The sequence below is a fragment of the Capricornis sumatraensis genome, chromosome 16, assembly GCF_032405125.1.
Source record: "Capricornis sumatraensis isolate serow.1 chromosome 16, serow.2, whole genome shotgun sequence".
In the NCBI taxonomy this organism is placed as follows: domain Eukaryota; kingdom Metazoa; phylum Chordata; class Mammalia; order Artiodactyla; family Bovidae; genus Capricornis; species Capricornis sumatraensis.
Window position 1 is genome coordinate 38,071,049 of NC_091084.1, and position 20,940 is coordinate 38,091,988.

The window sequence follows — 20,940 nt, forward strand, 5'->3', positions numbered from 1 at the left end:
TGAAATTAAGATTATGAAATTCTTTTAACTCATATCTTAAAATCCTCTTAAACAATTCAGAAGACATTAATAAGCTATGTGGGTTTCTTTCCATATTCTGTAATGGCAAATAAAAACATTTTTTTCAGTATTTAAAGATTCTAAAAAATGTTGAATTGCTATTAAACCTCAAAGCATGCAATCTTGGAATTTTGTAAAATGGTAGTAGCCATTATATAACAGCATTAAAATTGGCAACTCCATTTAAATATTTATTTGGATTATAAACAGACTTTTCTAGCACTTGAGTTTTCTAGAAATGACTAGGTTTTCCTTGTGTTAAACATTTAATGTAGGACAATTTGAGATTTCATAGAATTGTAAACTATACTAGATTAACATTTAAAAATTTCCAAATACCAGGGGGACTTTAAACATGTGAGTAAAAATTTATAAATAAAATAAAGTTCTCCAAATGCCCATAGGCATTGAAAGTTGTCATTTATTCCTGGATCTAAGTAAAACCTGTTATGTACACAAAATGAAAATTAGATCATTGAGAAATCATAATTTCTGGGTGAAAGCAATGAACGTACAACAATTTTTCTGTCCTGATATTTTCTGAAGAAGAAACCCCTCTCATAAATAAGACCGGGCTTCTTTGACAGTTCTTTAAAAAAGAACATCACTGACTACCCCTTTGAATTTTCACTATTATTATACTTACCTAAAAACACGAAAGCTTTGTTTCCTAATTTCTAGAGCTTTTCTTCTCTATTGAGCCTGCTATAATGCATCTATGAGCTAATAATTAGTTTATATACAAAGAGAAAAAAGAAATTAAGCCAGTTGGTGATGAGTTTACATTTGATTGCAGAGAATAACCCTGTTCTGGTTTTTGACAGCCTCAGAACAATGCTAGCATAGGAGATATAGGGCATGCCGTCTCTCACTTTGAAGAGCCCCCCTTTACCAATTCTGGATATAATAATAATTTTAAAAATGTAGCTTCTTTAGGGAGTGGCTATTTTGGGTAGATTTTTGTTTGTCATAGGATTTTCACAGGATTTCCTTCAAGGCTGTGGAGTTGTGCCCTTAGGCCTGTAACAGTCATAACTCCATTCTTGTCCTTTGTCATAAAATTCCCCATCTTCCTCCCTCCACTTCCACTCCCACTTAAGGATGTGTTGCCAAAAGAATATAGTGAGAGTGCTAGCTATTTCTGGATGGGAAGGTGATTGGTTGCCTCTGATAATCTGATCACTGAGTTCAAGTTATCCGAGGAATCTTAAAGAAAGAAAGGACAGAAAGGAGTAGGGCAATACTTTCTTAGTAATGATTACTGATCTCTTTTAAAAATGTTTACAGCAATTGTTAAGTAAGGAAATAATTAGACAAAATTTACTCTGCCTCTCTTTCTAAAAATAAAGCCTTATCTCATTTATCAGTAATGTCCACGTGGTTACTGTTTATCACTATAAGTAGTTCCAACAGTTAAATACTGGTGTCTCTCATCTACTATTACAAAAGTCTAAAAGCTGCCCAACTACAACATGGGGATAGGTGAGGAAGATATAACTTTCTAATTCTCAGTTTGAGAAGATGATGGTTGTGCTATAAAAAAAAAAAAAAGAAAAAAAAAACCTGCTTCTTTAAAACATTTTTTGCTAATTGTGATAAAGTAACTTTAAAATGTTAACTTTGAAAGGCAGTGGCAATTTACTAAACTATATCTGCTATTATATTTAATTAGATTTTTTTTCCTCCTTTGTGCCTGTTTAAACTCTAAATGAAAGATGGAAATATGTTTGCTCTAACATATTTGATGTGATTGAGATGAGATTAAGCGGTTTAAATGATTTAAAAATCATATTTACTTTAGTGCAATCTGTTAGGTTCAGTTGCTGGTCTGTCTTTTGGTTTGCTTTGTTGGTATAGCAAACCAGGCACTGAGGGCTAAACTATTCAGCACATGAGCAGGGCTAAAAATCTGGGTTTCCTCTCTCCTTCCTGGTTACTGAATTCTTCAGTAAAAGTTAAATTTGCTGTTCAGACATTAGCTGCACTTCTTAGCAATGACCTTGTGGGGTAGAGAAGCATGGCACAGTGGCACTTTCCAGCTGTATTCAGCCTATCCGTCGGGGTATAATCATGCTCGGTCCCAGCACCGCAGGCTTGGACATATGTTGAGTTTTATTTCTTTCTTCTGACATTAATCCTATTCACCAGCTGTTCTGCCAGCTGCCATTCTTCAGCTTAGAGATTACATTTTGGGGGATACCAACAAAGGTCTAGTTGACCACTGCTTTCTTTTTCCTTTTTTCCCCTTATTCTTTAGAAATGATTGGACCTGGGGGTTAGGAGAGCTCAATCTTTTTCCACTATCACCTCACTTTTCTTTGGATACTACACATTAACATGATTTATAATCACTTTCAGTTTGTTGTAGATAAGCCTTCCAAAGAGCCAGATTACCACCTTACTTATAAATCCCCTTTCCATAAAAAGGTTTTAAGTTTACATTGAAGGCTATAATTAATGTTTCTTATGCTACTATATAAACAACATTAATTAGTGACAAATTCTTTTGATGTCCTAAAACATATTCCAGCTGAAAATATGCTTTCAGTTCTTTTTTACCTCCCTGCAGGTTTGAGAGCATATCTCTGTTAAGATGATACTTTTTTTCCTGAGCTATGGTTTCACTAATCTTGTTTGAATGGGCTATTAAATCTCTGTTACACTCATAATATATACTAATAAGTAGTATAGATTTCTCACTTTGTATTCCAGATGATCTGTCCATAAGCAGGATGTTAAACATCTGTAGTTTAAGCCTTCTGGGACTAACAAATGCATTAATGCCAGAAAGAAATGTGACCTGGACGATAAGGTCATGGACCATGTGGTAAAGAGGCATCCCCAATATTATCAAGCCTGTGCATATTCTCCATTGTTAATCCTTCCATTTTCATAAAGGCAAAAAGACTAATAGATTTAAGTTGTAATCATTTACAGTACATGTTTATTACATTAATACCAACAAATACACAAAATCCCATATGTGTTATAATTCCCCCAGCTGATATTTTAAAGTGGTTTATCCCACATGTCTCACAATAGCATTCACTTAGCCATTAATTTACCTCAAAAGGTAGCATCAGTAAGTGTTAGTTTATTGGCAAGATTCTGCCTTTATCTTTTTAACTTTGTGGCATGTGGAGATCATATATAATGGTAAGGAACTTACTTTAAATAACACCTTTAGGCTGGAATCAGAATTAAAAACACCCTACTGACTTAAACAAAAATAAAAACTAGTGGCATCTTTTAGAAAGCAGGATTGTTGCTTGTTTGTTTTTTCATTGTTTCATTTATCCATCCATCTGTCCATCCATCCATCCACTTTATTTATTTCATCATTCCACTAAGCAAGATACTACTTATTGAGCCATATAAAAGAAAACACAGCATCTTGTGTTTACCAGACAGTGCATCTCTTCACATGTGTAACAATGTATAGAAAAATTAGAGGAAGTTGATAAATTGTTTGCTGAAAAAAACTATTGATTCTATACTATTCTTGATTTCCTCCCCTAAAGCTCTGACAGTAGTGAACCCCGTTTACTAAATATGGACATTCTATTTATAGACATATTCATATTTTTATTGGTGGCCAAAGCACTGCTTATAGGAAAACCTACAGGTGACTAATAGGAGTTGCTCACTAAGTGGAATAATGAATAGTATTAGGTGTCAATTAAATCAAGCTTCCCCGAGGTGCAGGTGCTCCACAATGTACTGACACATTTCAAGTAGCAGTGCCACTTCACCCATGCATATGAACAAGCACATTTGCATATTAAAAAGCTGAAAATTATTTAACTGAAGCAAAAGTCTTTTAGAGATGATGGAGGTTATTAAAACTGTTGACAAGAAAGAAGGTAATTGCCTGAAAATGAGAGATGACATTCTGCTATACACAGGGAACGTTGTTTTTGTTGTATTGTGCAGCAGTGCCTGGGTGTATAACCTATTACATTGAGATTGCTCCTATGCAATTAGACCCTTTTTGTCCTCACTTCAATAAGGCTATGATTATGAAGGATTGAAGAACACTTGGCATATTGAATGTCTGTTGTTTTTATAACTTCGTCAGAAATGACAAAACACGTTTTGTGTCCTGTTTTTTCTTTGTAGGCTTATTGATTCTGTGATTATAATATTCATAAAAGACAATGTGTTCATGGTTGAACACTCTGTCATTTATACAGGTTTTATTTTTTCAGTCTCAGCATAGTATTTGTTTGAATGCCAAGGTGTTAGTCATAAGAAGAGCAGATTTTTAAAAGTAAGAGATGAATAGGTGAGAAGTTTATCTTGCTAATAATCCCAAATATTACTATTAAAAGTGTCATAAAAATGGATGATTTCATAAGTTCCAGTTGGAAATAAATCACCAAGTAGGAAAACTTGAAAGCTCTTTTATTTTCTCTTTGATTATGGTCTGTTTATTTGCACTCAGATTTTTGAGAGTTCTTGGTATACTTTGGTGTGTTTGTCAGAAGATGTGAAGACTCATGGCCCTAGAGGAAGGCACTTTCTTGATTCAGTGAATCTGGGTTGACTTACTCCATTCTATAAGTAGTAACTAAAACAAGTACAGTGAATATGGCACCTGAAACTGAAACATTCATTGCAAATCACTGCAGGTGTAGGAGATTTCAGGTTTTGTGCTTTATTAAAATTATACTTGTTAAAAGATTTTGTATCTAATCACCCCAATTAGGCTTCAGCATAGCCATTGTGGCAATGCACATAGTCCATTTTCGTCATTATATTTTTTTCTTAAAGATGAGTATTGGTGTTTTTTGGGATATAGCCAGAATAGAGTACTCTGCTGGACTTTTAGACCTAAGATGTACCCCATTTTGTTGTTGGACCAATCAACTTCTTCTTTTATTATTACATGGATTTAAATCCAGGACTGGTTTGTCAGAGACTGAATTGATAGGATTTGAATAAATCCCAGATGTACCAGAAAGTTTTCTAGAGGGTTTGTCATTTATGTGCTCTTTTATTCTTTGATTTGGATGCATCTGGGCTTTAGTAAATTAAGAGGCACACCTAGGGTTTTTGTTAGCAGCTGTCTAGTGATTTATCTAATCTGACACGTTCATTTCTTTAAGTTGAAGAGGGAAAATGTCTTTAGGCGTAGCAATCTGACTCTTGATTAAAAAGATAAAAGTGAGATACCCCAGTTCTTTTCCAACTCACATTATTTACTGCCTGCTGAAAACCTTAGCTATTTAAAAGATGAAAATTCTGATGTAGCCGTGCTCAAAGAGATTTTAGAAGCTTCTGAAAGCAAGTATGCCAAACTTGTTATTTCATATGTGAACATCTAGTTGCATACCCTGCACCCCAGTTTCCATTCACACAACCTGGGAGTTGTGTGAATTAAAATTATTTTTATTCCAGTCACTGTTAGGTGATCCTATTTAAAAATATTGAGAACAATCTTAACTTTACTTCATGTAACCAATTTTAGAAGAGAGCAATAATTGTTTTTAGCTATATGAGAATTTAATGGAAACATTTTTCTTGGTTGATTAGAATTTTTGCTTTAATTCTTACAGTTTGTTTTGGTGCTGTTACTTAACATTTTTTCTGAATAAATCTATTGACAAGAAGATACTTAATGCTAACATTTTTTTGTAATATTTTATCTGACCTTTAAATAGACAACATCAATTTGTGGGTTGGAATTTTAAAAAGCAAAGGTAAAAAAATTAGCTTTCATTTTAATTTGTAGAAACTTATACTTTGAATGTATTCATGTTAAATATGATTTATAGAGACTGAGAAATAAATGTGAGACAATCAGAGTCATGTATTTCTGGATGTATTCTGGAAAAGAAAATATTGTATAAAATACTTCCCTTTTGTCAAAGGATAACATCTATATAGAGACATTATGCAGCATTGGGGCATCAAGGGTATATTTTTGACAATAGAACTATTTATAAAACTTTACCATTTAATATACCATTGAAAAACCCTCACAGGCGTACATATAGTTTTTGATTATAAAAGTTTCTTAGTATATGAGTAAATGAATAAATGAGCCCTAAATCATCTTACTGAAAGATGTATGGGAATGTAGCATTGCATAGAAAGGTCTGAAGAAAATTCTAGCTTTTTAGATCATATCTGCTCTCTTCACTTTGATATCCATTTCTGATAACTACTTTTCTTTATACTTACTATAGCCAATGCCCAAACAGAGCCAACAAATCATCTTGTTATGAGATTGGAAATGGTAAAAATGAGACTAAAACAAAAGAACAGCTGCATCAAGCCTTGTGGAAAGAAATTGAATGAAGCATTTAGGTGACCGACCTATAGAGTAACTATGAACTCAAATATATTGATAGACTAGGACTTGGCATAAGCTTGAGTTGAGCAAGGGTTTCAATAAATTGGGTATGTTGAGAAGACAATCTTCTGAATCACAGCCATTCCCAAGGAATATTGGACCCTTGGGAATTCCTTTTCTCTACACCCTCTCCTGAATATTTTTTGGGCAAAATCAAGTTAATAAATAGCCAGTGTAACTAACCTTAAAGTATGAAAGTCAGCTTGAAGCTTGAAGGGTGTTTATGAAGGTGGGTGATACCGTTGCTAGGAAGCTTGGCTCACTTTCTCTGCTTTTTTTAGTAGATTCAATGTGCATGAGCTTTAAGACATTTAAAATTTTATTTGCAACACATCTTTCTTCTTTCTTGCTCACTATTTCAGAATCAGTGGGAAACTCAGAAACTCTCTGACAGTATCCAAGGCCCTTCAAAGCTTCTGTTTGTGTGGTCAAATGTGTTATGACTTTATTTTATATAAATGAGTACACCAGGAATTCTCTGGATCTTAGTTTGTTAGATTAATAACACTCTAATTGTACATGGTAGTTTGCAGTTTGTGAAAGGCTTTTACATATGTTATTTCAAGCTCATAAAAAGTTTGAGTGGGAAGGAGGGCAGGTAAGAGGCTTACCCTGTTCTAGGAGTGATAAAATTAATGATTAATGTGTTGAATAGCTAGTAAATGGGAAGCTGAAGTAAAATTTCAGCCACTTGGTAATTACTTCAGTGTCCTTTCTGTTCTTCAGTGTTGTATTCAACATGATAGGCATGGTGTCCAGGTGTAGTTGGGTATCATGGGTCCTCTGTTTGAGCTAATCTGCATGGCTAACTCCTCTGATTAGCACTGAGTAAACTCTTTGGTCTTCACTTTATTTGACCACTGTTAGTCTTCGCGGTGTGAATTGATTCTTTTAGGATAGAAATAGTCAGTTTAGGAGGTACATGCATGTGTGTGTGTGTGTGTGAGTGAGTGAGAGAGAGTGATTAATTATAGGAGGAGAGCTAGAAAGAGATGGCCTAGGACACTATGACATGTACCTTTGTTTTCAATATTTAATCAGATGCATTAATTTTGTTCTCTTGAGAGATTTATTTCACTAGAAAAACAAATGTACATTTCACAGATTCATCTATATGACCATATCAACAATAATGACAAAAAAGTATATTTCTATTTTCGTGTTGCCTGAAAACTGTCAGATTTTGCTTGAAACATTATCAAATTTTGATTTTTCTTTTCTTGTACTTTTCATAATAATAATTTTTGTAAAAAATCTTTAATTGTAGAAAACTTCCAAAATCACATGAAGGTAGAAAGTATAGTGAGCTCTTAGGAAAACTCATCATCTAGTTTCAAAAATTATCAATATTTTCTATTGCTGTTTCATCTATCCAGCCACTTTTTTGGCTTGATTAAAATTAAAAATGTAAATTATGAAATACATCAAACATATGAAAATATAGAAACCCAAATTTCTACTGCTAGTGTTCTTTGTATCAAACATGGGCATGAGGTTGTAACTGAAAGATGGAAAATAGGGACAAGGCTGAGGAAATAGGAAGAGCATGGTAAAAGTGTTTTATAATTTCTCAGAAAATGCCTGTTAGCATTTATTTTTTAAAAGATAGCACATTAAAAAAATAAGATAGCACTGTGTATAATAATCCGTGTAACCCATAAAAACCTTCTGAACATACTGATCATTGTATTAGATATAGGAATCTTAGTTAAGGCAATTTAACCTGCACTTTGGTTCATAAGATTGTCCTGGAGTATTCCTGTCTTTGGTGTACACTAATAAGTGCTTGCTGTCAGGTGTGACTGTTGGGAAGTCACTGACATTCCATAAAATATCATTAGATTTTTGTTTTCACTGTTTAGCCATAAGGCTAAACTGTACTGATCCCAGTACACACTGAGATGCTTTTATCTAACACCTTGTTCTGAAAATTACAGTGGACCCTGGAAGTCTGTAAAAGGCATTCTTTATTGTTAGAGAAGGAAATCCTCTGTAGAAACACTGAATAAGGTAATCACTGGAAGTTCATTTACTTAAAAAAAAATTGTGGTACTGAACTGTATTTCAAGAAGTTCAGTTTCTTAAATTTGTGAATGCTTTTACCTTGAACTAATACATCTTACTATTCCATAGGGCATGTAGAAAAAAATGATTTATAATATTTTTATACAGCAAAATTTTGGTTACTTGGAAAAATCAAAGACTAGAAGATGCAAGCAAGTGGATATTACTTATTTCAGGTTCATCAGGAAGCTCATTTGTTCTCATACTTATTGAAAATCTTTACAAAAATTTTAGGTAATTCTTTTACCATGGCAAATCTATATAGATACTATAATTGAGTTAAATCAGTCACACATAAAAGGTAAGGTTTCACTGACTCTCTCATCGTCATACTGTGCAGCATGATGGAATGTATAGAAAACTGACTGGGTTCTTCATTCATTCATTCATCCACTCACAAATACTTTTTGAGTTCTGTGTGCCATGTACAGTGCCATGCACTGGAAAATTAAACACCATGGACATTTAAAATTTTCTGAATGAGTTTTTTATAATTTCTATTTTCTATCAGTTTAATGTAAAATAAATCCAGTCAATTTGGGAAGATCCCCTGGAGAAGGAAATGGCAATCCACTCCAGTACTATTGCCTGGAAAATCCCATGGACAGAGGAGCCTGGTAGGCTACAGTCCACAGAGTTGCAAAGAGTCGGACACGACTGAGTGACTTCACTTTCACTTTCACTTTTGTTGTAGTCCAGTTACTTGAGATTTTAATGTCATTTATTTTGTTGCTCATATTTAATGAAAGAAAACTGGAATGCATGGTTTATCTCTAGTCCAGTTAGTTTCGCTTGATTGTACATGCTCTTTCCAAACTTTGAAATCATCTGTTCCATATAACAAATTATAACTCAAAGAGTACAACTGAAGTGTGTGCTATGTGCTTTCTATGTACATTAGACATGTGCTAATGGTCATCAATGCCAAGAGGTAAGAAGATGTTTAGAGTTTAGGACACATATTTCATCATTACTGAAACAATTTAAAACATTCAATAAATTAAGTGAGTACAATCACAGGCACTGGGACATAAATTGGAATTAAATACAGTTTGACCAGAAGAGGTTTAAAAGAGGAGTAGGGGTAGGTTTGAAATGGCTATGGGGGCAAACTGGTGTGCAGGAGCTTCTACAGCAACTGTGTTTCTCCTACGGCAGAACTTCAACTTTCTTTCATATTTGCCTCATCAGATGCTCATATTTCTTACTAAACTGAAGCTCAACAGGGTGGGCACCCTCTTTGTCTAATTCACCTTTTTCTCTAGAACCTAGCACAATGCCTGGAACAGTGGAGGTGATCAGTACATATTTGTTGGATGAGTGAATATAAACAGCTGTATTAATAGAAAAAGTTCTATAACAAAAGCATGGAAAAGAAGAGGGTATAGAATAGGCAGTAAAAAAGAACCAAAACATATTCTTTAGCAGGTCTAATTTTGAAAATATTTCTGTATCTATATTAAGTTAAAACTAGCTTTATTTGTGTTCTGTCAGAGCACTCTTGTAGCAGATACTTTTGCCTATTGATTCAATGATGACATTTGAAAATTGTTAAATATTTCCTGAAGCAATAGAAACTAGATTATATTCAGTCACAAATAACCTAAATTCTATGAAAATTAATAACCCATGTACTATAAATATAGTAACTTTGTTAATTAGATTATTTGATTAGCATGAACACCCAGTTCTTTACTACAATAGATACCAGAGGCAATTTGGTAGATCTGAGAAAGTATCTGTAGTCTTAGGTAATTGGAGTTAACATTTTTGGGTTGAAAATAACACTTCTTTTTAAAAAATTATTAGTCTAAGAAGAAAAAAGTATTCTATCTCATTATTAAGTATAAGCACATTATTTAAATATAAGCATTAGAAACTGGGCATGCTTATAATCTGAACTTGGTCATCTTTTATATTTTTCAGCAAATCTTATCTTTTCAAGAAGTCAGAAATATTTTAATTATTTTTCAGTTATAGTTGTTTAAAGGAGAATTACATGGATCTGAACAACTTTTTTTTTAAGTAGATGAAATTATAGAACATTATTACCATTGAATTGAATTTCTAATTTCACATAACAAAATAATACTAGAAAATATGGCAAATATAATAATTTTCATTATAAATATAGGCTTATGTCATTTGCATGAGAATTTCTTCTGATATATAGTTTTTAATAGCATTAAATCAAAACAAAAAACCTTAAGTTTTAGCAGATTTAATTGAAATAAAATTATAGCCACACATGTTATTTCTTAGTAATTTTAGAAAGGGTTATCTTATGTTAGTATTATATATTTTTTTATATTTGTATTTATGACCCCTTTGTAAATTATGGTTTAAAGAATATTATCTTCTGGTAAATTGTCTAGAGATAACCAACTTGGAATAATTAGTTGTTTTGCTTTTTAAACACAATTATTTTGGGCACTTCTATTGTGAAACACAAAATCACCTACTATTTGTTATAAAACCATTCAAAAATTCTAGACAGTATTTTTAATATTAATTTTCTGCTTTAATATTTAAACCAAATCTATATTTAGAAAATAAATTGCCACATTTTCTTATGTATAAGTTGTTTATAGCTAATAAAAATTGCCTGTATTTTGCATAAATAAAATTTGCTACCTGATATTTGGTTTAGATATTCCCATTTCATTGATATGAAATAGAAGTTTTTATTTTTACATCTGACTTTGAGCCTTAGAAAAATCATATATATGTATTATATATAAACAACTTCTCTCTCTCTTTGTGTGTATGCATATATATGTAAAATAAATTGATTCTACCATTTTTAACATGGATAATTTTGAATTCATATTGTTATCTTGCCAAAATAGTAGGCAAATATATGTGTATTCATGTATAATCAGACTTCAAGTAGTGAAAACATTACTTTTAGGAAGGTGGCTTTAAAATACTTTTAATTTTCAAAGCTGATGAAGTAGAAGTGAATTATCAAAAAGCATAGTTTTTAATATGTACACGTTATGACAATTGATAGTCTTATTTTTCTTTAAAAAATCCAATTTATAAAGTTTTGCTATTAAGTAATAGTAAAAATAATATGATAATATAAGAATTACCTATGTTTAAAAATCATAAATAAACTTGCAAACTTGATAAGGCTCAAGAGTTCTCATTAGAGAAATGTTTTTCTGATAACTTTTTTTAAAGGCAGTTGTTGATACTCTTACCTTGTGGTCTTTAGCTAGAATAGTTTCCACATTTTATAAATATGTGAGGGGTTCAGCGATTACTCATATACATTTTTTTTTTACAATTGGATTTTATTATAAAGCAAATAATTGTTATAATTATTTAAGCAGTTTCTGCTACTTAATTATAGATCAGTATTACAGATTTGAACTTTTAATCAGCATTGGCTAAGTTTTACAATACCTAGAGATGATAGTTTTTGGTGAGTTGTATTTGTTACTATGACTTCTCATAAAATCTTCCTTTCTTATTGTATTAATACATTGAAGCAATTAACTGAAAACGGTCTAAGTAAATGAACATATTGGAGTGAATTTTGACAAAAAAGACATGTTTGTACATTAAAATTGGAATACCAAAAGCTTTTCATCCTGAAAAACTAACATCTAGAAGAGCAACCATTTTAAAATAAGGTACCAAGAAACAATTATAACTGATAACTTTGATATTTTCATATTCAAGAAAATTTTGAATTGATCTCCACTCCACAGTCATTTCATATATAATGTTCTAGGAAGTTTGTAAATATGTTTTAAAAATAAACTTATCTTGATTCTAGAAAGTCTTTGAATTTACTGATGTGAAGCAAATCAAATGAACACCTGTACATCTTCTCTTCAAAAAGACTAGAGCTATGGTTTAAACAGTTACTTGGTTGTTTATCTTCACTATAATGGAAGGGATAGATGGAGAGGCATTTTATTTGGGTATCATAACTATATATTTTATTGTGAAATGAATGTTTGAAAGTATTTCTGCTAAAATTATTAGTTGAGATTCATGATATGAGGAATCCTAAATTAATTTTTTTCTTACAACTACTGGGCTTTATTACATGCCCTTTATTTCCCAAATCTGTAGTGTTCTTTCTAGCCTAAGCATGTGTGATTTATCTATATCTCATAAATTTCTAAATAGTTGTGTTTATATTTGTATGTACATTAATTCAGTGGAAATATATGTGATAATACCTGCATTTCTAAAAAATCTGGAGATAGGAATTTTTGCTGTTGTATGATATTGGAAAAGTCATCCTCTGAATCTTGTAAATATATATATATTTATATATTGTAAAACATTTATATGCATTATATATTTATATATCATAACTTTGATGCCAGTGAGTCATGTATTTGTCCATCAAATCTGCAGCTAAGTAAACGTAAAAAAAGCTTCTTTGACATAGTAATTTTGGTTTCTGTTACGTGAATAGAGAGAGCATTGCAGGCAAGTTAGCAATGGAACACATACAGCTGAAAGCAGCTTGAAAAGCTCTGATTTGGGAAGATTTGGCACCTTCGATCTATTTTTTTTTTTTATAAGAGATTTCTTTTGTCGGTGTTAAAGATTTTAGACTTTACTTCTGATTCTTGGAAAATTCTTTGGTAGGTAGATAGAAAGTGAATAAAAGAATTCTTAACTCCTGCATGATGGTAGTTACAAGGAATTTTATACTCTTTTCACTATGCTACTCTGTTGAGGATTGATTCTTTTTTGATTGTAGGGATGATTCAAATCAATGATAATTAAACTGACCTGCTAAAATACTAGAGCACCTTTTGTTCTTACTAAAAATAAGTTTAGTTTCTGTCAATATGTAGTGTTTATATGATAGGCAGAGGACTGTCCTTAAGGAAAGGGAATTTATTGAATAGTATGTTATCACATTCTTTCTTATGAGCACTTTGGAATATATGCATGTTGTATATTTATACACATAGCCACACAACATAGAGATTCCTCTCTGTCCTATTAGCTTTAGAAATGCGAATCCAGCACATAAAGAAATCAACTGTATACAAGATAAAATGATTCCCTTTAACTACTGGTGTGATTGTCACTTGGTGAGAAAGTAGCTTATGGTCTATAGGGAAGCACATAATTTCATTTGGATTGGGTTTTAAGCGAGTCATTGTTTCATTTGGAAAATGTGAAATCGGTGAATGGGCTTGTTCTCTTTGTAGAGGATTACAATAACACACGGAAGCTTATGAGTGCTTCTGACAGATGTGTTGGCGGTTTGCCACAAAGCGAAGGGTGCGGCCCTGACTGACAACTTGCAATTATATTATGATGAATGGTTCTGATGTGTGTTCAAGAGAAAACCACTTTCTAGAAAGTGAAAGTCATACATACGGTTCCTATAAAAAAATCAGCTCAAATAAAGTATCATAACTTTCATTTTATTTTAGCGTTTGGTGGGATAACCAATTTGATTGCCTCTCCTTTCATAAAAGTCTGTTTTTGATAAATCAATGACCAAATCCAAAATTTTTGTGGGGAAAACTAATTTGATACCAGTTTTGGCATCAAAATTACTTTATCTGCACTTTCCAAAAAACTGATGTCTCAGAGAACTCCAAGGCTTACGCACTTAAAATATAGACACATACCATAGTGTGACCAGTAAGATTACTGGAGTCAAGCGTTCGAAAGGAAACTGCTCTTTTTTGACCAAGTCACTTCTCCTTGATAGGTTTCGTTGTTTGCTTAACAAGGAAAAATAACACAAGTGGACTGAAGCTTTGGGGCACTTTGAAATTGTCTTCACCGTTTTCTGTTTTAAGAAAAATCTAAATATGGCATCAGAATGTAGATTTATCAAGTGTTAGTATGCCTCATCATTATAGAAATTCACTTCACAGTGATGAAACTATAGCATAAAATATATATTAATGAAACTGGCACTTTATCTTCATAAATTAAGAAGAAATAAACTGGTTTCAAAAACTAAAAAATTAGATTTTGAATATCTTTTATTGCACAATATTTAAATTGTGCAATTTCATAAGTAACTTTCGGCATGTATCTTATTTAAAATATTTTTATTTTTAAAATGTAAATTTTTATCTGATTCTCTGAGGAACTCAAGTCATGATATTTTTGCAGTTAAGCAGGCAACACTTATTAAAGATATTTGGTAAGCACTATTACGAAGATGAATTTCAAATACATGATGTAAGATGTGACGTAGCATATAAAGGAATAATACAGCCTTAATAGCCAAATTCTTCAGAAATAATCACACAAATATAAGACATTAAATGATATTATTTTAAAAGCTAAACTAAAACCTGGAGGAAAAGGGATTACTGATAAAGCCTAAATTTCTCAAAATTTATTAGATTACTTTGTTTTGCATAAGTTAAAATAAGATCATATAAAAGTTTGAAATAATCCAATACCAAGTTTCGAATGACTTTAAGTCTCAGTTTACTGTATCCAGTTTTTGTCCTTTGGGCTTGTTTTCCTCTAATTCCCTTTGTGACATTTAGGGTGTGTCAACTGTGGTATTTTAATAGTGGAACATTTTCATTGTTGCTGAAATAAATGACATTGTTCATAGTAAAAGACTGGTAATGTGGTAACTACAGTGTTCTAGTGCAAGAATCAGGAGTCCTGCAGTTTTGTTGTAGATAGAACTTCTCAGAGGAAGAAAAAAAGACATTCACATAAGTTTTTTGTTTTGGTTCAGTTCACATTAGTTTTCCTGAGGGACTGACTGACTCATCATTTACCCTTGAAAGCTGTACATAGAGGAATAAGAACATGAAGTCTTGGTTGACTAGTGTTCTCTGTTTGAGTGTCTCATTTGGAGCCATCTGAATTTTCATTACCTGGTTAGATTTAAGTCTGATTTCTAGTCTCATTTAATAATATATAAGAATTTTCTATCATTTAGAACTTAAACCCTTATTGTCAAAGTGGTTTGTAGTTTTAATCTGTATCCATGTCTAAATTGTTTGGTAAAAACACGTTTTTGGTGGTTTTTTTTTTTTTTTTTTTTTTACCTTCAGGCTTTCTTTCATCATCTAGATTATCCTTTTTTTTTTTTTTTTTTCTTTCTTCAAACTCTAAACTTGGTATTGTTGCTATGGGGCCCCAATCTCTGTGCCTGATTTAGCTATTACCTGGAAGAGGAGCATTCACCAACCATTTGTAGGTGCAAGTTAAGGCCTGTTAGAAAGCTTGGCATCTAAGCTATGATCTCTGAGTAATATCTTCTAGCGTATAGATTTGATCAGATGGAGTGTGTATTTGTGGGAAGAAAGTAGATTGCATTATGTGTGTACCATAAGTTATAATTATTGTAATATCTATCAGGACTTGACCTGCATCCCTGTGGTTCTTCTGCCCATCATGTCATCATTATAAGGTGGCCGCAGCAGCCCCATCGTCTAAGAGAAGGTGCCAAGGCTGGTGCATGGTAGAACAATAGTCTGTTACAGGCCATAGTTCTAGTTTAGTTCTTTTGATTTCATCTAGCAGGCTTTCTGGCAGGATCTCTAACTCAGCTTAGGGAAGACTTACTCATGTTTTTGCAAATCTAAGGAATCATATTTTTTTTATCTTTTCAGACATAACTTTGAGTGACACTGAAAATAGTGGAAATAAGTTTGTAAAACATTGCCGTAGTGGTTAAAAGTACAGGTTCTAGACTGAGACTTCTTGAATTAGAATCTCATTTCTACTACTCATTGGCTTTCTGAGGAGGTTACTATTTTTGCCTCATGGCACAGACTCGTAAATTAATGAAATACTTGACATAGAGCATGTAGTTCAATGTATAGCATGTTATATGAAGTGTTTTATCAAGTACTCAGTAACACTGTGTAGAAAAAGAACAAAAACCTACCAGAAGATTACAAATAGACATGAAGTAGAATATGAATCCATTTATATTATATTACCATTTTTAAGGTAGTGACCAAGAAAGTATTTACTGTCTGATGTGAGGAAAGCCAAGATAGTGCGTAAATGGTTTCAAGTGATAACAGAAAACTAGACTTATTTTCAAAGAAAGCAAAATTCATATTTGCTGTCTTTGTATAGGTTGCTACCCCTCCTCCCACACTGTTACTGTCTGTGGTTACCCTTGCTGAAATGTGTTATTCTCTGAAGTTACTCTTGCATCCTTTCCCCTCATTGTGTAAGCCCTTTGCATATGTAGTCTTGGGTGATTCTAGGAGAAATATATACTTATTTGATTAAAATAATTCACAATAAAATGTTAATGGCCAATTGGTTTAACTCTCTAAAAGAAGAGCTGTTTTGTTCTAAAGATGAGCTTATGAATTGCAGAAAATTCTTACTTTATGTCATGTTTAAGGAGGATTTGAGAAAACGTATTATAAAAAAGTTTCAAGCATACAGAAAGATAGAGAAAACTACGTAATGAACCCTTCTGTATTCGTTACCCAGATTCTACTCTCTGTTCATTAGTCTTTTCTTTCTTTTCCCTGTATTTTTTTGTGAACTAAAGGAAGGTTTTTAAAATAAGAGGTATAGTTTTTCATTGTCCCTTGCCTAGTCTGCCATTACACCATTGCACTTCTATGCCTGAAGAATAGGGACTGGTAATTTGTCACTGAGAGCTGAAAGGTCTAATCATTGATCCAGGGGCAACTGATCTAGGGTTGAGATTTTCTCCTATTTTTCAATTGGGTAGCTGCTAACAGTTAATAAAAAAATTTAGTTGTGACCTGTGTAATATCATTTTGTGTGCTGAAGATTAACCTCAGTTTTAAGCAACATAATGAATAAAGCCCTTTTACTCTTTTATTGTTGTCTACTAATTTTAATAATTTAAAATTGAATTCTAAAAAGTGCAAAGAAGGGGATGAAAAGTGAAAGTGAAAGTGAAGTCGCATCCGACTCTTTGCGACCAGGCTCCTCCGTCCATGGGGTTCTCCAAGCAAGAATACTGGAGTGGGTTGCCATTTCCTTCTCCAGGGGATCTTCCCAACCCAGGAATCGAACCCACGTCTCCCGCATTGCAGGCAGACTCTTTAACCTCTGAGCCACCAGGGAAGCCCAAAGAAGGGGATAGTATTTATATTATTATCACCCAGAATTAAATATGGTTAATCTCTTGGTGTATTTGCTTTAGTTTGTTTTTAAAGAAGATGCTATTGGTTTTATTAAAAATATCATTTCTAGGGAATACAGAAAATATGAAAATAAAAAACAGAATAACTAATACTGCTAAATAAAAATGATCAGACACAATACTAGGCAGATATCATTCTTAAGCATTTATATAAATAGACTAGTGAGTGGGTAGCAGATGAATGAATGGACAGATGAAAGACTTTTATGAAAATGTGGTCATACTGTAAATAGGGATGGATACATTTTATTTTACTTCATTCTAAAAGACTGAAAAGAAACAAGTAGAATTAAAGGAGTTGCTGAATCCAAAATCAATGTTTATTTTAATTATTAGAGATAATTTTTGCTAAAAGAGTCTCCTCATGATATAAAAATGGAGGCAGGCATTATAAAAAATTAAGAGATTTCTCATGATGTTTTCTTTTTAAAAGCTACTTGTTTTTAAATGAAATGGTTGGTTTCCTGCTTAGAAAAGTAAGGGAGTTATATACTCCTACAATTTCTCCCAAATCTCCACTACCCACTTCTGAGTTTTCTTATTTTATTACTTTTGCATTGCCTAGGTTTTTAGTATTTATATTCTATTTTATAACCATAATTTCCATAGTCATTTAGCATTTATTCCGTGTTTATATAAATGCAGTCATCACTACTGCTTATTTTACCATTGCTTCTTTTTTTTCTTAGTTTATTTCACTTGCTTTCTTATGTGGTTAAATTTCATTTTGGGGATAATTTCCTCCCAACCCCAAGAAGGGCTTAGATGTCTAGAGTTTGCAGAGTTCTATCATAGTTGAATCTACCTGTCTTTCACCTTAATATCTGAGTGACATCTTTCCTTCGCATAATGTTGTTGGTCATTCAGTCTTCTCTCCAGAATTTTATATGTATTTCCTTGTTGCTGGTCTTTTGTTATTTTTGTTTGGAAGTTTAAGAAAATTCTTTTTCGGGGATGAGAAGATAGTGAAATATAACTAGGGAGAGCTCAGCTGAGGCAATAAGTAACTTTTATTTTAGGGCTGAGCTATCTTTTCTGAGATTTCACAACTTGCCTTATTTATAGCTCAATTCACCTAATTGGGAATGAAGTCAGGGTTTACCATTCATTCAGGAGGATACTTTTTGGGTCATTCCCTAGATTCATTGTGTCAACCTAGAAATATGTTCTAACATCTGTCAGACAGAAATAGTCCTCTTGTTCACTTTTCCTATTTATCCATTGCTTCCTGGTTTCCTTTTCTATTACACTTCAAGCTGAAGATTAAAAAACAACAACAACAACAAAACTCTTTCAGTTTATTTCTCTCCAAATTTGAGAATATTAACAATTCTTAAAATTTTATTGACTTACCATATCATCTTTGTGTCTTTCCTTAGTCCTTTTAATCTATATTTTCTTCTAGGTGCAAAAACATTTATGATTTTTACCTCCATTATCATATATCATATAATATTGTGGCATATCATGCCATACCATATCCATTGTTGCTATGAAATGACCCTCCTTATCCCAGTATAATGGTCTTTGCTCTAAACTAAATTTTGTCTTTATTGATACAGCAACTTGGTCTTATCATGGTATATATCTTCCTGTTCTCTTACTCCTATCCTATTGTGTTTATATTTTACATCTTACATGGGTTTCTTATAAGCAACATATAATTGGGTTTCACTTTTTAATCTACTGGCAGTTTTTACCTTTTAATTTTTGTTTTCCATATGCACAATCCATTATCTGTTGCTTTTCTCCCTTTTTACTGCCTTCTTTTGATTGTCTCTTTAAAATTTAAATCTTTGCTCTCACATATGTATTATTTATTTAGGCTGTACTGGGCCTTCCCTGTAGTACAGGCTTTTTTCTATTTGAAGTGCACAGGCTTCTCTTGGTACAGAGCATTGAGTCTAGAGTGTGTGGGCTTCAGGAGTTGCAGTGCGTGGGCTCCGTACTTGTGGCTTGCAGGCTTTGGAGCACAGGCTCGACAGTTGTGGTGCATGGGCTTAGTTGCTCCATGGCATGTGGGGTCTTCCCACATCAGGGATTGAACCCTGTCTCCTATATTGGCAGGCAGACTCTTTAACGTTGAGTCACCAGAGAGGCCCTGGTTGATTACTTTTTATACTTATATTTATCTTCTTTGTTGGGTTATTAGTTATGACCTTCTGTTCATTATTTTAGTGATTGCTTTAGAGTTTAATAGTACATTTATATCTTATGATAGTCTACTCCAAGAAATACCATACTACTTCAAAATATAGTATAAGAATCTTACAATATATGTCCATCTATACCCTTCCAGAGTTTGTCCTATTGTTGACATACATTTTAATTCTACTTACTTTATAATTTAAGTCTGAATTTTGCAATAAGGAGTTCATGATCTGAGCCACAGTCAGCTCCCAGTCTGCTGACTTTATAGAGCTTCTCTATCTTTGGCTACAAAGAATATAAGCAATCTGATTTCAGTATTGACCATCTGGTGATGTCCATGTGTAGAGTAATCTCTTAGATGTTCAAGCTGGATTTAAAAAGGCAGAGGAACCAAAGATCAAATTGCCAACATCCCTTGGATCATAGAAAAAGCAAGAGAGTTCCAGAAAAACATCTACTTCAGCTTTATTGACTATGCCAAAGATTTTGTCTGTGTGAATCACAACAAAATGGGGAAAATTCTTAAAGAGATGGATATACCAGAACATATTACCTGCCTCCTGAGAAATCTGCATGAAGGTCAAGAAGCAACAGTTATACCCACGCATGGAACACAGACTGGTTCCAAATTGGGAAAGGAGTACATCAAAGCTGTATATTGCCACCTGGCTTATTTAACTGATACGCAGAGTACCTCATGTGAAATGCAGGGCTGGATGAAGCACAAGCTGGAATCAAGATTGCCAGGAGAAATATCAATAACCTTAGATAGGCAGATGATACCACCCTTATGGCAGAAAGTGAAGAAGAATTAAAGAGCCTCTTGATGAAAGTGAAAGAGAAGAGTAAAATAGCTGGCTTAAAACTCAACATTCAAAAAACAAAGATCATGGCATCCAGTCCCATCACTTCATGGCAAATAGGTGGAGAAACAATGGAAATAGTGACAGGCTTTATTTTCTTGGGTCCCAAAATCACTGCAGATGGTGACTGCAGCCATGAAATTAAAAGACCCTTACTCCTCGGAATAAAAGCAATGACCAACCTAGACAACATATTAAAAAGCAGAGAGATTACTTTGCTGACAAAGGCCTGTCTAGTCAAAGCTACGATTTCTCCAGTAGTCATGTATGGATGTGAGAGTTGGACAATAAAGATAGTTGAGTGCCAAAGAATTGATGCTTTTGAA

General features: G+C 32.9%; 1 protein-coding gene across 4 annotated transcripts in view; it reads left to right on the forward strand.

The window, feature by feature from the left end:
- The window catches only part of SOX6 (SRY-box transcription factor 6), a 408,021-nt gene that overhangs the window by 53,143 nt on the left and 333,938 nt on the right, over positions 1-20,940 (forward strand). The gene's annotated exons all lie outside the window — the stretch shown is intronic.